We start from the raw sequence: 18,861 nt of genomic DNA on the forward strand, positions 1-18,861 counted from the left end.
TGATGGTGGGCCCAACTCCCATACCACATTTTGTGGGTAAATTTTTTAGAATAAATATATGAATTTCTAACTTTACTTAAGAAAAAATATTATATGTAATCAGACTTCTTAATCGAAAAATGTTATATAAATTCATAAATTTTTGTTACTGATCAATTAAAAAAATAAAAAAAATGTTTGAGACCCCCTAATAAAGCCCCCCACAATTTCGCCCACAATTGTGTAGAATGATGAGTGTTAATTTTTAATTTGTCACATACTCAATTATGTGAGACTCTACTTTCTTATCATATCATTGTGCATGTATTTAGAGGTCTCAAAGTGGAAATATTCTTACTAATTGGTATAGCATGCAATAAAAATATATAATTTTTTTTTAAAAAAAAGTCTCACTAATATGGTAAACATCTCCAATGATGGAGTCAAATGACTTATCAAAGTCAAAAAAAAAATTGGACTTCACAAAATAATTCTCCAATGGTAAGTCAAAACTATTCAGTTTGTTTGGTTTACATTTTCAAGATTCACTTTTTAAAAATTTAATTTTTTTTATTTTTTGTGTTTTTTTTTTATTTTTACTAAATTTTTTAATATTCTAAGATTTTTTTTTTATTTTTTAGATATACTTAACATAAATATACTTAAAAAGTATAATATTTGTGAAAAAAAAATCTTTAGAAAATTCACTAAATATCAAAAATACAAAAAAAAAAAAAAAAGAAGAAGAGAATTTAGTACATTTTTTGTATTCTTGTATATTTGTTGATTTTTTAAAATATTTTTTTACAAATGTTTTACTTTTTAAATACATCTAAGTAATGTGTATTTAAAAAAATATAAAAATTACTTAAAATTTTAAAAATATTCACTAAAAAAAAATACAAAAATTAAAAAATTCAATTTCTAAAAAGTTGAATCTAGAAAATTAAAAACAAACACACTAATTGCCACTCAAAGTTTGGCAAGGTCATTCTGTTGCCCTCGTCATATTTCTTACCAAAATTTTTCACAATTTTAACAAATCAAAACTCTACCAAAAATTTTAAAACTATAAAAAATTTACAAATTACCAAAACTCAATCAGTGTGTTTGATTTTAATTTTTAGAATTCAATTTTCTGAAAATTGAGTTTTTTTTTTCATATTTTTTTGTTTTTAGTAAATTTTTTTTACTTTTTTAAATGCACCTTACTTAGATGTATTTAAATAGTAAAATATTTATGAAAAATATTTTTTTAAATTAATAAATACAAAAAATATACTAAATTTTCATTATTTTTTTTTTTATTTTTGGTATTTAGTGAATTGTTTTAAAGATTTTTTTCACAAATATTATACTTTTTAAGTGTATTTATGTTAGATGTGTCTAAAATTTTTTTAAAAAATTACTTAAAATATTAATAAAATTTAGTAAAAATACAGAAAATGAGAAAATAGAATTTTTTTAAAAGTGAATTCTGAAAATGAAAATCAAACAGAGTAAATAATATTAAAAATAATAATTACAATTGTATGGGTTAATTACTTATAATTCATCATCTCAAGAATTACAACTCCACAGGAGTAACATTCATTGCATTGCTTAAGACCATCTTCAATGGTTACTCAAATCTTAAATTTAATGAATAATGAGTTATTTTTCTGCTCCAACGGTTGCATCAAGTAGGTATCAAATTGAGAATTTCACTTTTCTTTCATCAAACTGCGGACAAATATGTCTTTCATCAAATCACTATTCATTGCCATTGCCATTGCCATTGCGAGATGTCCCTCCAGATGTCTTCCTAGATGACAACCTTAAGGCAAAAATTTATGAAAAAATTGCACTGGCCAGACATTCGCCTGGTCGACTAGTGTTCTAATGAAGCTCCAAAATCTTCCGTTGAAGCACTTGATATCAAAAAAAGTTTTTACTCAAATTTAATAAAAAAAATTAATGCAGCATTGAAGATGCTCTAAGTAATTAACTTTAATTCACTGCATCACTTACGTAAATTAACTTTAATTCACTGGATCTACCATTTCAATGAATGAAAATTTTAAAAATTGGTTGAATTTAGCACTTGGTTTTGCCAATGGGGAGCCACCATTATACTGGTATAGCTAAAAGAATACTTTTATTATTTATTTTTTTTAAGGGTGCATTACAAATACATCTCCTGATATTTACTTAAAATACAAATTGTCCATTGTGATTTGAAAAATTATAAATACTCCCTTATTAGAATTTTTTATTTAACAAAATTAATTAAAAAAATGAAATTCATAATTGCTCTTCTATATAATAATAAAATTACTTAAATTATTAATTGAAACATATTTTTAACATCATTAAAATATGTTAATTGACTTGATGATTCAATAAAATGAGTGATTTGTTATGAAATTAGAAACCTCAGGGGGTGGAATGTAATTTTCAAAATTACAGAGAGTGATTCGTATTTTAATCAAATCTCAAGAGGTGTATTTATAATTTACCTTTTTTTTTAACACTATGACAAGTTAAAAAAGGATTTTGGCAAAGTCATTAAGATGCTCTGTATTACATATCAAAATTTGTAAAATTTATTATTTTGTATAATATTAAAAAAAGTTTAGACACACATAATTCAATCATATAATCTGACATAACGCTTTAATATGAGGTGAAATATTCATATGAAAAAATTATGTCTAGTTTTATAATAAATTTATGTACAAATAAAACAATTTATAGCAATATGATTGCTTGGAATAGGCAAATTGTTATTTTTGGGATTTAAATCACCATATTTGGTTCCAGAATATTGAAGCCACATTTGAGAAAATTGATTTTTTTATTTTTCGTCTCTTTTTATGTTTATTGATTTTTTTAAAAAAAATGTTTTACACAATTTTTTTATTTTATTTTTAGATACACCTAATTTAAATACGCTTAAAAAGTAAAATATTTGTGAAAAAAATTTCAAAAAATTCACTAAATACAAAAAATATATTAAAAAAATGAAAATTCAATATATTTTCATATTTTGTTGTATTCAATGATTTTTTTGAAAATTTTTGTACAATTTTTTCTTACGATTTTAATATATTAATATTAAGTGGATCTATCAATTAAAAAATGGATCAAAATATTTTTAAAAAATATTAAAAATATGAAAATATAAATTAAAAATTTTAAAAATTTATTTTTGAAAACTCAAATAAGAGTTAATAGCTTTTATTATTTTTGGCTGTTGAGTTGAGCCACTCTGTGATTGACACAATGCAAGTTTAGCTTACAATAAGATTGATTTGTAGCAGTACCTCTCACACTATTTAATCTATTGCAAAAAAATAAAATAAGGTCAAGTTTGGCATATTTTAAATAATTCATCTTTTTATCTTTTTATGTTTTTTTCATGGCATCATCTCTCTACTTTTTTACATATCTTTTTATAAAAAAACAAAAAATATACTTATTTATATCATCCCAAACAATCACTAAGTGTTTTGGGAAATATAATAGTACAAGTAGTGGATTTTGATGATGCTTTGCTTTAGTTGAAATTTCATTGCCTCGTTCCAAAGTTTCCCTCAGTTTGATGTTGAGATGTAACTAATGTTGGTCAAAAGCACAAAGTCCTATTCTTATCCCTCTTTTCACCTTTCTTCTTCTTCTTCTTCTTTTTTTTTTATAATTAATTAATTTGTGATGAAAAAGAGTGGGTCACTAACTAGAGTTAAAACTGGACTTATCTACTTTTTTTTAAGGAAAATGTTAAGGGTTGTGCATTCTATTCTATGCCTATAGCCCCATGTGTTCTTAGCATTTTTTATTTTATAAAATAAAAATAAAAATAAAAAACTCCCATTTCAATCTTTCTTATTTTTGCTTTTTTAAATCAAACTAAGGTTATCATTGTAATTGTGATATTTATGAAACTTATGCAATGTTTCAAACCTTAATGCTTTATTACTAAGTTTACTTATTTGAGCTATATTATTATTATTTTTTTAAAATATTTTTTCATAAAAAGTTAAAAAATATATACAATAAGTAAATCCCAAATAACCCCTAAAAATGAATGAATCTATTAAAAAATTATTTTATTTTACTTTCACTATATAACCAAGATAGTCCTGACCTTTGTTGTAAATTAATTGGTTTTAAAACTTTTTTTTAAACCTTTTTTTTTTGTTTTATTTTTAATTTTCAATTAGCGTGCTTTATTTTTATTTATTTTTTCTTTTTTATTTTACTTTTTAGGGGTTTGGGGATGGATTGATTCAGTGCCAATTGGCTAAGAGACTATTAACGTGGGCTCCATTCTCCAGTCTCTCTTGAATTTAAATTTAAGTTTTATGTCCAGTAATTATTTAATATATATAGAATTAAAAAATCATGTATTCAGAATTTAATCGATATTGCAACGCTCCGAAATAAATACATCCTACCCATCTCGTAATAACCAATAAATAGCAACATAAGGGAAATGATATGCTTTCATTAATCAAAGCTTGATATACAAAAGGTGATACATGCGATATATGTTCACAAACGGTACATCTTGAATTTACAGCATGTATTACAAGATTGAGAAAGAAACGAAAGCTAAACAGATAATCATATGCCCTAAAGGCTTATAATTTTCCAAAACTATACTTGGTTACATCAAAATGGATTCAAATCCAATACAAGTAAAGCCCTAGGCTTGTACAAAATAACAACAACAAGTAAACAAAATGAAACTCTTGCTCTAATCCTCCCAAGCTACTGCCTTTGCAGAGGTATCTTACCAACATTTGAAAATGATTTTTCCATATAGGGTGAGTCAAAACCTAATAGAAATAATCCAACACAATATATAAATCTTAACAAAGATATAAGGGTGAAATGCACATGCAATGCAACGTTTTACATTTCTTTCCCAAAGACCATGCCATGCTCAACTTATATCACAATTCTCAAATCATGTCATCTACAATAGAAAACAAGGGGGAAATTTCAAACCGGTACAACCTTTCATGGATATTTCGTCCGTGGGAAACCGTCGAACGACACCCATGTAAACGTAGGCTACATAAGGGCTACTATTGCCATTTTACGAATATTTCGTCCGTGGAAATCGGCACCCATGTATACGCACGTTTTTCGAAACTTTTACCCTAGATACACAGGCCAACTTAGTTTGGTGATACACACTTCTTTCTTTCATTCACTCAATTTTCTCAAAATCATATACATTTGTAATGTATTAAATGAGCAACAATGTTCAACGCACATGAATGAGAAATTAGTTTCAATTTACCTAATCCTCATGCAATTTTTACAATAATCATAGTTATCTTCTACCGATAGCTCAAAACAGATATAAAATCTCTAATACAGTTAAACTTTTCAAAAGTCAAGATGTGAGCTATAATACATATCCAATTTCGCATTTCAAACATCAATTCCATTTATTTATACAAAATAAATATTTACAACATTTAGGGCAAAACCCATTTTTCTTTTAAAATCCATTCCAAGTATCAAATCAACAATTCTATTACAATCCAACCTCATTTCCAATCTCACAACCATTTTCCATACATCTACTTGAAAACACCTCTTTTGATTTTAAACCAAAACTTTAGGTTTGTTCAAAATCCTCCAAAATCACAAGATTATTTTATAAAAACAAATAGTTAAGTTAAAAATCATAAAAGAGTGTAGAGAATCCATACCTCGAAGCTAGAAGACCAATGAGGGAATGGAGAAACCTCAAAGAAGTTGAAATCTAACTCTATTCAGATGAAAACGAAACTCTAGATAAGCTCTACCTTTTTCTCAAAGGAAGTAGGGTAGAGAAATCAATAGATCCAAGTGTTTTAGAAGAGAGAATATGAGTTTTAGAGAGAGGTGGTCTTAACTTAGGGTTTTTAGAAAGTTTGGAGAGAGAGAGAGATATATGAAAAAGTGATGTAAAAAGTGATTACGGACTGATATATGCACAATCTGCTCAAGCACAAGAAGTGACGCTCGAGCGTCCAGACAGCGAAATAGTTATCGCTTAAGCGCAAGAAGTGTCGCTCGAGTGTAGAATACACTCTCCTAATAGTTTAACAAATAGATGCCTACCACTCGAGCTCAAGAAGAGTCGTTTGAGCTCACAACCGCTCATGCGTAGGAAGCACTACTCGAGCATAGAATACACTCTCCGAATAGTTTTGCAGATATGCAAAAGTACTGAGAGTTCACAAAGATTGCTCGAGCGCAAGAAGTGACGCTCGAGCGTAGAGGCAAAATTCTAGACAACAAGGTTTTTAAAAAATGAGGTACTAATCTGTTCTAAACACAACCAACACATCCCAATTCAAGGAGGGAAAAGAGGAATAAGACAAAAACAACAATACAAAGCCATGAAACCTAAATTCAAAATGTCAAATAGGTCGAGTCTTAAACTAAAATCGCCATAGATACTAAGTTTTATCCATTGTTGTGATTAAAATAAATAAATAAATAAAAGAGAAAATTAATGAAAAGTCTAATGTAACAATTGTCTAAGGCATTAGGCAATTTAATTGATACTAAGTTTTCCATATTTTTATATTTTTATTGATTTTTTAAAAAATATTTTACACAATTTTTTTATTTATTTTTTAGATACACCTAATCTAAATACACTTAAAAAATAAAATATTTGCAAAATAATTCAAAAAATTCACTAAATACAAAAAATATAAAAAATAAAAAATAAAAACTCAATATATTTTCGTATTTTGTTGTATTCAATAATTTTTTTAAAGATTTCTGTACAATTGTTTTTTTTTTATTATACTTTTTTAGTATATTAATATTAAGTGGATCTAACACTTGAAAAAAATATATTAAAATATTTTTTAAAAATATTAAAAATACAAATTCAAAATTTTATTTTGGAAAACTCCAAACCAATCAGAGTTAATAGCTTTTATTAGTTTTGGTTGTTGAGTTGGGCCACTATGTGATTGACATAATGCAAGTTTAGTTTACGATAAGATTGATTTGTTGTAGTATCTCTCACACTATTTAATCCATTGCAAAAAAAATATTGTGTTTGGTAGAGTTTTGTAAATATGATTTGAGAGTATGAATTGTATTTTGAGTTTGTAAGTTTTATCATTATGATTTGAGTGTGAAAAATTTGTTTGGTGAAGAGTTTTGAAAAGAGTTTTGAATTGAGTGGAGAATTTTTGATGTGACATATGATATTTAATACAAAAACTTACAACTCATAACCAAACATACAACTCAAAATTATTTTAAAATACATAAAAAATTTTAAAAATTTTGAAAAATATTTTTTTCGAATATATAAAAATTAACATATCAATTGCAAAAAAAAAAATTCACTGTTCCGATCAACCGGTGGGACGACCGGTTAGGTCAAATTTGAAAAAAAAAAAAATCCAAAAACCGTGCCTGAGCCATAGTGTTTTGTGCAGAGTTTTGAAAACATGATTTCAGACCACATTCCAAACATCATACTTGAATCAAGGTGTAGAACTATGATTTGAAAACACAACCAAACGCAAGTGTTTAATAGTACCAGTGCTGGATTTTGATGATGCTTTGCTTTTGTTGAAACTAGCAGTGCCGTGCAATCTATGTACTAATTTTTTTTATAAATATTTGATACAATATGAGTTATAAAAAAAATATTTTAATTAGTATGATTTTAATTATTTATTTTAATAATATTGGCGTTGTCGTTATATAAATTTGTTTATTGAATACATATATATATATATATATTAAATTTAGTTAAATTATTTGTGTATTTTAATAATTTTAGTTCTATCATATTATAAAAGTATAATTATCATATAATAATTTTGTATAATATATATTAAATTATAAAATAGTAAAATAAATACTCATTTTGACATTAAAAATAATAGTTAAATTATAAGAAGAATAGTAACATAAAATAAAAAGTAATTCTAACTATTTAATTTTCTTTTATATTCATTTGGAAAATAAAAATATGTAGAAATAGAAATTCATTAAAAAAATTAAATATAAATATGTTATAATTAGATTATGATATAATGATTTTATATGATATATATATATATATATTAAATTATAAGATTGTAAAATAAACACTCTTAATTAAATTAAAATATAAACTATATAAAAGAAATTCAACGGCGACTAACCAAAAAAGAATCGCATAACAACATCTAAACCCAAAAAAAAAATAATAATAAAAACATTCAAACGATAGATACATCTTAGTGTGTGAAGTGATTAATCATTTGTAATATGATATCGAAATATAAAAGAACTTACTGTTCAACAATATGAAAAAATAATTCAAGCAATAAATCTAAACTTTTGAGGTTCCTTGAGAATATTATTATTGTGCATGTTTTTTTTCTTGTGAGTTGTGATTATATAAAATAATATAAAGAATAATGTATAATTTCATATATAAAATTACTATAAAGTGGACTGGAGACTAGCTCCAACTATCCCAAATAACCCCTAAAAATGGATGAATAGATTAAAAAATTATTTTATTTTACTTTCACTATATTACAAGATAGTCCTGACTTTTGTTGTAAATTAATTGGTTTTAAAACTTTGTTTTTTTGTTTTATTTTTAATTTTCAATTAACGTGCTTTATTTTTATTTTTTTTCTTCTTTATTTTACATTTTAGGGGTTTTGGGATGGATTGATTCAGTGCCAATTGGCTAGGAGACTATTAAGTTGGGTTCATTCTCCACTCTCTTGAATTTAAATTTAAGTTTTATGTCCAGTAATTATTTGATATCTGTAGAATTAAAAAAATCATGTATTCAAAATTTAATTGATAAGTTTTATCCATTGCTGTGTGATTAAAATAAATAAATAAAAGAGAAAATTGATGGAAAAACAATCTAGCAATTGTCTAAGGCAAAATTGATGGAAAAACAATCTAGCAATTGTCTAAGGCATTAGGTCCAGGGGATATTTTTTTTGTTGGTGAGAGGTCCAGCTTTTGTGAAATAGTTTGATGAGAAACCCATTTATTATTTTGAAGGGTATTTTGTTTTTAATTTAACCCCTTAAGCTATATGTTTATTTTTTTAAGGCTTGGTTTGGGAAGTGGGTTGGCTTTTTGACTTTTTGACTTTTTTTGGCTATTTTAGCCTGGGTTAAAAAGCTTGGTTTGGGAAGGACTTTTTGGCTTTTTGGCTTTTTTGACTTTTTTTGGGAGAGAAGAGTGTAATGATTATGGGTTGGATGTGATATTTTATTTTTTGTGGCTAAAATAGCCTATTTTGTCTTTTGTAGCTAAAATAGCCAAAAAAGCCCCCAGCCCAACTTTTGTTCAAATATTTTATCCGTTTAAGTTTTTGACTATCTATTTAAATTTTTTATTACACCATCAGTAATTCTACAATAAATTTGAGAAGGTAAGCTTAGGATGCTCCGGAATTGGATTGAATCGAGTGGCTTCTTACCTGTTATTCATTCAAAATTAGGCGAATTGGGAAAAATTAATCTACATTTGTTCAATTAGTTTGTAGATGTAGATTGAGTGCGCCATGCTGGTTGGCGAATGGATACAGATTGGTCTGGCAGTTTGGGTTTTTCTATTTTGGATGATTTTTAAAAATTATTTTTTAGTATATTTTTACTATTTTGGAGCAAAAATTTTTATTCTTCATTTTTTTATAATTAAAAAAAGGCCAAATTTCATATTTCATAAATAACAAATATAATTAATGAATAATTTTTTTTTTTCTAACACAACATAAAAGCCAAAAATCATTTTCTTAGAGGTGTTGGCTGATCAAGTTAGGTGGGATGGCCTCCCATTTACCATTCGTCATAACTTAAATGGATTGGGAAAAATGCATCTGCATCCGTTCATTCGGAATGTTGAAACCATTTATTCTATGATGGATTGATTCGGATCATTTAGTTGTGACAGATCAGCCCAGCCTTAGGTAAGCTACATTGAGATTTGGGAAAAAAATACAAGTTCATAATAATTATATTGATCTCCATTTTAGTAAGGTTATGGGAACAAGAACTAATGGTATGAAAATATAAAAATAAACATTATTTATAAAAGAGATGATAATATTTTTCCATCAATATGAATAAACAATTTTTAAACAAAAATGAGTAAGTGTTATATGAATTAGAAGTTTAATGACATTCAATATAATTATAGTAGCATTCAACCCATGCTATGCACGGCTAAATATATATTATAACGACATATATTAATATTTTATAATTTTTTAGATTATAAAATTATTTTTATTTTTAAATTTTGAGATATATGATAAGGATATTAATTAACATTGTACGAATTAATAGATCATAAAATTTAGAACAAAATTTATTTTACACTATGACCTAGCAAAGGTAGAACTTGAGTGCTCAACTTGAGTAATTTAGGATTGTAAAATATTATGTCTATGGTGGCGAAAAATTGAATCGCCTTAACTGCGGTGGCGCTTCGGTATGAACACGGTTGAACCTTACCTGAAACACTCAAAAAATATATGAAGAACTCGACCGGTGGGCAGCCAAGGGACTTTTTGATACTTAAGTTAGTAAACTTGAAAGTTATGGAGTAACAAAATATAAGAATAAGAGTAGCCCAAAGTTGTGGTCATTAATTATCTACATTTTTCCTTACTTGGTATGGCTTTATATAACTTTCAAAGTGACTGTTGGAGTTAGTTGTACTTTCCCTACCACTCCTCATGTTCAGTCTACTTTTTGTGAGATCATGTTCCACTAGTGCGGATTTTTAAGAGCAATTGGCCCATAAAGTAAGGCCAAGCTATGGCCAAGTCTACCCTTGATAGCCACGCCTTCTGAACCTCCAGTCCTGGTCCTCTGGTTTTGGACCTCTGGACCTGATCTTCTGGTTCTAGACCTACCGGTCTGGACTTGGACTCTTTTGATCTTGGACCTCTGGATTTGGTCCTCTAGTCTTATAGACCTGCTAGTTTGCTCGTCAAAGTGTATCCTACTCAAATTTTGCATATTTTCTGTTTAGAATGAAACTCTTTATTTTGCCTCCCACAATGTCCTTACAACCTTTTTAAATTTGGTCAAGACTAAGGGGACAATTTACCAACTCAAATTAAATTTAGTCAAGGCTTGAGTAAGAATTGTCACAATCCAAGCATTTTAGTTTCTGTTATTAATAATGTATGACTCTCACATTGAACCTGTGTACACACCAAAACTTGAAAAACAAAATTGTTTCATAACATAAATTTCAGATTGATTTATGTTCATATTAGAATTTTTTTTATTAAAATCTAAATTTACATTTATTTAATATTTATCAATTAGGTACCGTTTTTTAAGATTAAAATTGTTTAAATCAAATTTGAAAACTAAGTAGTATGCCAATTTACCTTATTAAATGCATTCAACTACAAAAACATGAATATTCAAATAGAAAAAGTTAATCACGAAATAATTAATTTTTTTTTATATAAAGAGATTTATATACATTTAGATCGAATAAAGTGTTAGACATATATATAATATGAACATTGTAATATAAGTTGAGAAAGTCTAATTTATGTTTACTATTTGTTTCAAATTAAATTGCTTAAATAAAAAAAGAAATCAGTGTATAAAGTATTTTTGTATATCTACTCATTTAAAGAAAAAATTATGTGCTTAATAATTTTGTGATTAGGGACAAATAATGGAGGATGTATGAAAATGTAAAACTCATGGGGCATTGGTTATTTTTAAAAGATTGGGACAAAGTGTTTTCGAGTTATATCGTATAGATAAAACAAATTTTGTCCTAATTATTGGAGTCTTGTGGGAAGTTGATAAAAAGTCAGTTTTCAGTTTTTTTTTTACCTATTTTGAGTCACATCATATCTCACATAACTTACTCAGAAAAAGACAAAATAAATTAAAAAAGTCAAAAATTTAATTTTTTACCAACTTCTTAAAATATCCCATATTAAACTTGTGAAATTTGTTATATATATATATATATATATATATTTTAAAATTTTAAGAAAAATCTCTATTCGGGAACAAAGAAAAAAGTCATATTTTTTTAAAAAAATTTATCATAAATAATGTTTTTTTTTGGGTAAAAAAACTAACAAAAAAAATCACTAATAATCGCAAATTTGAAACACTCACCCAATAACCAATTTAATACTATTAAGAAAGAACCTGGTAGGCAAGCAATGAAAGGGGATTGGATAGAACGAATCGAATCATAGTACACAACAAAATTTTTGCGTCTGTCTCTTTCCAGACTACATGATATAAGAGTCCAATAAAGTCCTCTCATCTCAGGTACACCAACATGACATGTAGGTCCATCCAATCATGGGGGGAGGACCACATCCATCCAAAGCTTTGAGGAAAACATTATGTGGTATTTGGAGAAGTTGGTCAAAAGTTAATTTTTTGATTTTTTTGGTGATTTTTTTGATAAAAAAATGGGTTATATTAGGTAAAAAAAAGTTGACTTTTTTGACTAAAAAAATTAAAAAACTAAAAAGCTAACTTTTACCATTGTTCCCAAAAGATCCCTATAAGCACATTCCTTCCTATACATCTATTATATATTTTTATGATAAATATTATATTATTTTATAATATAATTTATAATAATTTGCAATTGAAAAATAAAATAAAATATCTTTTATAATAATATTATATATTTTATAATATTATTTTATATTTTAACACACACCACAAAAGTATATAACAAGATCCTATAGAATTTCCCATGCTTTCATGACTTTAGACACAAGCTTGATATTATTTTTTAGAAAGTGAAACACAAATCAGATATTAAACCACAAAAGTAATGTAGGTTTTTTTTTTTTCTTTTTTTTCTTTTTTATAGATTGGGACAGGCTGCATTTGAAGAAGGCCAACCCGAAGCCGTTTCAAGTCTGGGTGGTGACTATGTGATCAGGGATGAACCATCTGCTGATGGCGCTCATTTCACTCCATATATGGTGGATGACACACACTGTTTTAGCACTTTGAAAATGTTGTTTATTGTACTTTTAGATTTGGATATTGAGTCAGTCTTTTTGTATTGAGTCAATCTTGCTGTATTAAGTTAGTCTCATTGTGTTAGGGTTAGGTGATTTCGGGTATGTTAACTCGGACATCACTTCCTTGTTTGTTTTTGTTTGTCTTTTCACTCTTTCTTTTGTGTCTGTTTCTATCATTGAGCCAATTGAACCAGGAGATCTGAATGAATTAGCAGTTATTTTCACCTATTTGTATTGTGCCTTTAAATCATTACATTGACCAAAGTTTTTCAAAACTGTTTCCAAAACTGTGGTGAAAACAAAGAGGAATGAATTCCTCGGGATTTGTAAAAATTTGATCAATTTAGAGGAAAAGAGGCGTGCTAAGTCCTTAATGAATGAGATCATGTCTGTTAATGTGAGTACTGAGAAGAATCCTGGCTTGATCCAGATTGGTTCTACATTGTCTTCAGATGAGCATGAGCGACTAGTCGCTTTATTAAAAGATTTCAAAATATATTTTTTCGTGGTCCCACGAAGACATGCCTAGAATTGATCTTGAGATTGTACAGCATAGGATCACTCTCGGCCTCAAGACTCGATCCCTTTGCTTTCAAACTTTGATTCAGAATGTTCAACGATCAATCAAAATATGAGGTTTTCATAATCGAATTAGAAGCAACTCTTGAACTAGGGGCAAGAAGGTTAGATGTCATCAAAGGAAGCTTACATGGTTGGATGAGAAAAAACTCTTGAACTATGGGCAAAAAATGTCAGATGTGATTGAAGATTCAAAATTGGGTCGTCTCTCAAGCCATGAAAACTGGCAAGAAAGACAAATTCCATAATCGAAGAGAAGAAAATTTATTGCTGAAGGACAATTGAGTTCCTATCTACGACACTAGGGGCAAATTCAAATCCAATTAGATGAACTCTTACATCATTAGAGAATAACAGTCATTCTCCTGGATTCAAATGGCTTAGAGATCTTAAAACCGATCAACATGGACAATTTAAAATTCTCTACCCTTGAGAGGCTCGCTGGGCTGAAAACTTGGAAGGGCGACCCAGGCAAAAGTTAGAGCAAGAAAGAAAAAGAAAAGAACAAAAATGAAATAAAAGAAAAAGAAAAAAAAAATGAAAAAAAAGAGAAAAAAAGAAATTAAGAAAAATGAAAAAAGAAAAAGAAAAGAAAAAATAGAAACAAAGAAAAATGAAAATGAAAATAGAGCTCGCAAGGTTGAAAACCCGAAAGGGTGGCTTTGGCAAAAGTTAGAATGCAAAAGGAGAGTGTTAATACCCGAGTGCACCTTAACCTGGGAACTACGTACGGCCTGATTCCCATCGTTGGGATACGTAGGCAACTTCATCCTGAAGTTTGGCCCCAACCATTTTCAACCTGCTTATCTCATCCATGTTGGTTTGCTTATCCTTATTCAAACTCAGCTTCTATCCATGTGCATTGGCTCATCTTCGTGCTCATCTTTGTTCAAAATCGGTTGTCCTATTCCATTAGAAGATTTAGCTGCAAGACAAATCAAGTTTAGATCTAAAGTTTTACATCTCAAGAGTTAATTCCTTATTGGTCGGGTAGTGGCCATTTGCAAACAGTTTTGAGGATTTTTAATTAGGTTAACTAATTTTCTTGAAAATTATTCCATTTTTCTAAAACTGGACTATTTCTTGAACCCAAAAAAGGAAAATTTTCAATGCTCACAGCCTGACTTACATGATTTCAAAGTAGAAAGTCGCACAAGCACATTAATCTAAACTCTCATGTTAGTCAAAATTGGTTTACGCAAAAAGCCAAAAACAAAAACAAAAAAATGGTCAAAGCAATAAACTAGGGGCATAAGTGAATCAGGTGTTCCTACATCCTTTGCTCGTGCTTGCGAAAATCTCTGTAGTCAAAGTTGACCAAACCTGTGCCTCGTCTTCAAGCCAAGCTACGTACTCGCCAAAAAGGACACAACTGAAGCTAACGATAAAGGCCAAAAAACTCTCTCATCCTTCAAGCAGTGAGGTATCGAGCCAAGTGCGAAGAACGAATTAGAAATGGAGAAGGATATTCACTCCCCTCAAGGTCCACAACTTCCAGCTTATCCATCAACCACACTTGGAAAGGGATAAAAAATAATAATATAATAATAAGAGAGATTAAATAATAGAGAGATGTGCGCTAAAAGAAAAAGTAAGGGAAGGGCTTTCCAGAGAAAATAGAGATTGAGTGCCAAAATGATGTGAGAATCACAAATGAGAAAGGGAGGGAAACAATACCTGGAGAAGTAGTGGGCTCCTTGGAAACTGAGAGGTCTTCCGCCGGTGGTAAACATCCAAGTGTTGTGTTTATTATTTTTGTTTGTCTCGATTCTTGTTTTGAGTCGTTTTGAGTGTAAATAGACATGTTTAGGTGGTTTTACTTTGTTTTTCCTTTGTTGAGTCGTGGTGTACTATGGTCAGTCGTAGGCTCAATACCCGATTAAGAACTCATTCTTAGTTTCAATTTCAAGAAAATAAATCATTCTGTGCTCAGAGTGCTGTGCCATTCCCAACATGGTGTGCAAAACAGAATTCTCTCTTTCATAAACTGCAGGGTCCAACCCCGATCAAGAGAAAACAACCGAACAAGGACCTATTTGAGGCTACATAGGTTCCGGACTGCAAAGTAAAAGAAAAGAGAGAAAATTTGAGCATCTGAACAATTTCCGAGATTGCATTCCGGAGGCACCTTTTTAGGCCTTGTCATTTCTCTGAAGTGTAAGTGTACCTTAACCTTAAGTTCAAGCCTGCTTCAAGTCAGAATGGCAATCAAAGTGCTTTTGTAGCTCGACTTTTCGTGCTCTTTTCGGAAGACGATATGCCATACAGTTCGGACTCCTGCAGTTCTGAATCTAATCTCACAAATGCAATGTGAAATAGATAAACACCAAAGAGTCTAAATTCGACAAATCTTTTGGAAAATCGATTTTGAATCAAAATGTCAAAAATGGATGCTTTGCCAGATACAGAGTCGCCACCTAAATATTTTTGGAAAATTTAGAAAACCTATGACTCGTGCCAAAGGCCACGCGTCCGTCATCACCAAGATTGTCTTAGCTTAGGAACTTAGGTACGAGAGGGGAAGGTCATGAATTGAGCACCCCTGCTCGCCTGATCAAAGATCGGTCTCTACTAATCATGATGTAATTCTTATCTACGTCATATGCTCTTGTTCCGATTTATTATGCTAACTTTACTATGTGATGTGCACACAAGGTATAAACTAATTTGCAAGAATTGGAACATTTGATTTCATGTTTATTTTTTGAAAAGAGTTTGTGAATGTGCCACTTAAAAAAAGTGGGCTCAAATGTGCATTAATCAAACTATCCCAATTCAAGCAACTAGTCTTCATCTACAGGCATTCAAACAGTTTATAATTTAAGCACTTAGCCTCATGGTGAACATGCTTTGATATGGCAACAACCACATTCATGTAATATGCTAAAACAAATAAAATCTTACCTAGTACTCCAAGCCAAAAAAGATGACAAAGTTAGAATAATGCATGATCCTAACTATGCAATATGACTAATGCAACACATGTGGTATGCAGCTAATGAGCTCGGCTACTAATATGGCATATGAATCAATTTGATAGCCTGTGGTCTAAGCACGTATCTAAAGAATGTTTAACTAACAATGCAAGTTAGAATGATGTGCTAGGCTCAATGCATGCAAGACAATGGATGCAAGGCATGAGAGATGCTAAACTAAACATGATGCCTAAATTAACCATCATAAGCAAGTAAATAAAAAGGAGAAAGACGTGGAGTTGGAAAACATACACATTATTACAATTGCATGCCCTCGCATAGGAGGTTCTGAATGAATAATCTAGCTAAGCTAATTACTATGAATTAACTAACTATTACAAAACAAAATGAATAAATTAGCTAAGCTACTAAACTAATTATTACAACAACAAATTAATTAACTATTCTAGCTAATTAACTAATTATTACAAGACAAAATTAAATAACTAGTATAGCTAACTAATTATTTACAACACTTTACAAAATTAACTAGTTACATCTAATTAATTACAACAAATATCTAAGCTAAGTAATTAAACTAAATGGCCTCAAGAAGCGAGGAGTGCTCATGCATGCACAGATTTTCACCCGAAAAGCCCGTTGTTCTGCTGCTAGAATGCCTCTGTTGCACAGTTGGAACATTTTTTTCACCTCAGCCTCAGCTCTGTTTTGTTCCAAAAAGGTTGCTGCTCAATTTGACAAAAGTGGCCGGTCGGCCAGAAGTGGTGGCCTGCCGGCCACAAATGGTAGCCTGCCATCCAGAAGTAGTGGCCTACCGGTCACTAAAGCTTGGTTCCTCCTGTTGCAACAGAACGCATACAGAGCACAAAACAGGGTATTCTCAAGGTATGCTTATACACCTTACCCGTCCTTATCATCAAATAGCTCAAATGAGTGGCAAGCTCAATTCACAAGCCATCAATCGATGTAATTTCATTGTATGATGGCCTATGAACCAAGGTGTACAATTTCAATAAATGCAACAAATAAAGACTCTCAAAACCCCCTCCCTATCATGGATTGATCAAGGGAAATGGTTGACATTGACTCTTGAACCGTTTACATCACTAACAAGTATGAATCGGCTCAAGACTCAATGGGTTCAATTAACGTCCGATTGAACCCAAACTTGATTATTATCTTGCATCGCTTTTAGTCTCAATTTTATTACTTCATTTTAATTACCAACTATTCTTTAATCAATTAAGTCCAAAAGTGAGCTTTAAGTCCTCTAATGGAAATGAGTACCAAACCAAGAGTTGTTTTAGGCATGAGAGAAGTGTTATGTTGTTGGTAATGAACCCCCAAAGGGATTAAATCATTAAGCACATGACCTCAATCTCATGCTTTAAACAAGCAACTAGTTTGAACTTACTTTCAAAGCAAAGCAAAAGCCAAGAAAGAAGGGAGATTGCAGAGATGATTAGAGGCGAAAACAAGTATGGAAAGCCATAAACAAATGCTATCAACTCAAATAGGTTGGTGGCTAAGGCCTAAACCACCAACCTAGGAGGACTACTACACTACAAGCATGCAATACAAGGCTCAAATGCATTGAACACTTAAAAACAGTCCTAAAATAGTGCTAAATCAGTCCTAAAACATGCTGGAATTAAGTCAAAAATAGTTAGAACAATAAACTAAAACATGAAGCTATGTAAGCTAGTAAACAAAGTATAAGGAGGGGAGGCTACCCCCTCCATTTTTGGACCTGAAAACATGTTTTTAGCCACTGAAAAAGTTCTAAAAATCAGTATTTAAAAGCTCCAAAAAAAGTGGACAAAGAGATGGGAAACACAAGTGTAAAGGTTTAGGAGACAAGGTGTAAAGAATGGTGGTTAACCCCTCTACCTTTAATAGCCTTAAACCACAAGCTTCAACCCATAAAAATAGTCCAAAAATAGTTCAAAAATAGCAAGAAAAGATGGGAGAGAAGTAGTGTAGAGATACTCAAAATTATACCTCTTGAAGCAAGGTTACTCTTTTGTTCACAAACCACAAAGCTGACACTCTCAGGGCTGAAATTTGGACTAAATAATCTCAGTAAAGAGAGCTCCAATATTGGTTTAGGAAGTGTAGAGAGAGTGTATAGGTTTCAAGATAGAGATAGAGAGAGAATTTCAAGTTTTAGCCCTTAAGGAATTTTTTGTAACCTAAAAACAATAAGAGAGGTCAAGTATATAGAGAAAAACAACCTCTAAGGTTAAAAATATATGTACAGGAACAGTTGGAGCTTTTGGGGGACAGTTGATACAAAATATCTGTGTTTTACAGAAGTGGCTGGCAGGCTCGAAGTAGTGGTCGGTCGGCCAC

This window comes from Camellia sinensis, chromosome 11 (genome assembly GCF_055761805.1).
Source record: "Camellia sinensis isolate YWXY chromosome 11, ASM5576180v1, whole genome shotgun sequence".
Classification (NCBI taxonomy): Eukaryota; Viridiplantae; Streptophyta; class Magnoliopsida; order Ericales; family Theaceae; genus Camellia; species Camellia sinensis.